General features: G+C 27.0%; 1 non-coding gene across 1 annotated transcript; it reads right to left on the bottom strand.

Moving 5' to 3' along the window:
* Positions 1 to 522: 522 nt before the first annotated feature.
* Positions 523 to 641, bottom strand: LOC132937680 (5S ribosomal RNA). Its single transcript, XR_009663780.1, has one exon. It is a non-coding gene; the product is annotated as a 5S ribosomal RNA (ribosomal RNA).
* Positions 642 to 1,239: the final 598 nt, after the last annotated feature.

Genomic DNA, 1,239 nt, shown 5'->3' with positions numbered 1-1,239 from the left:
TTTGCGTTAAAATTCCCGTTTTTCTTAATTTTTCTTTTGTTTTTCACGTCGCGTTTGAAAACTACTAAGACTTTTTTCTTTTGACCCCCCATAAGTATGACAGACACAAAAAAAAAATTTTAAAAATTTAAAAAAAAAACACACATCATTTAAAATCAATTCATTCATCTCTTCGCTCAGAATCTTAAATATTACAAAATGTTTAGATTAATACATTTTAAGCTATTTCCTAATTATACCCCAATTCTTTAGGTACACACCGTAAATTACTACGGTAATTAGGTAAGTAGGTTCATGATATAAAAATATGCTATATTATAATAATAATAACCATATATTATATATTTTTTGTGATGACAAACACAAAAAAAAACACACATCATTGTAAAATTAATACATTCAGAATCTAAAACTTTTAAGCTTTATACTTTTATGATAAAAATGAAAAAATATCTTAAGTAGTATAGGTAATAATTAATTAGTATTATAATAATGTGAAAGTAAAAAAAAATAAAAAGTATGTGCCAACGGCACGTAGTGTTCCCAAGCGGTTACCCATCTAAGTACTAACTACGCCCGACGTTGATTAACTTCAGTGATCGGACGAGAACTGGTGTATTCAACGTGGTATGGTCGTTGGCGAACGTCTATGTTATCTGACTGCACATTATAATAATATTATATTGTGTCTGATACCGGCAAAGATGTAAATTAAGGAATTAACGTAAATGACTAGTCACTATTCAATAACGATAATACATTCGATCAAATTAGACAGTAGGTATACGATATTGATTATTAACTAGGAAATGATGCTATAATGTAATAATGTCCATTATTTTCAGGCAATGATGCATTTAGAAATATTTCCTAGGTAATGACGATAACTCCGGGCTTTTTCAGACATAATTGATAAAAATGTTTAATCAATATTCAAATCAAAAATCTATTGTAAACATTAGGTACCTACATAAAAATCATTATTGTATAAACCTTTATAGATTAAAATACAAATTGTATGTTTCTATGGGATACAATCATAATGGTGCACAAACGTATAAAGTTGTTATATTTAAATTTATAAATATCAACTATTGATCTCAGTATCTCACTATAGGTACATGTTAATTACGTTATATAAATTCAATATTTTCACTTTTTGTGCTATTTATAGACATTTGACATTTTAGGTTCTAAGCGTATCAATAAATATATTGATTTTACAATGATGTGTGTGTT

The sequence above is a fragment of the Metopolophium dirhodum genome, chromosome 1, assembly GCF_019925205.1.
Source record: "Metopolophium dirhodum isolate CAU chromosome 1, ASM1992520v1, whole genome shotgun sequence".
NCBI classification, from domain to species: Eukaryota; Metazoa; Arthropoda; class Insecta; order Hemiptera; family Aphididae; genus Metopolophium; species Metopolophium dirhodum.
Note: the sequence above shows the minus strand (reverse complement) of the source record. Positions and strands in the feature narration are given on the sequence as shown.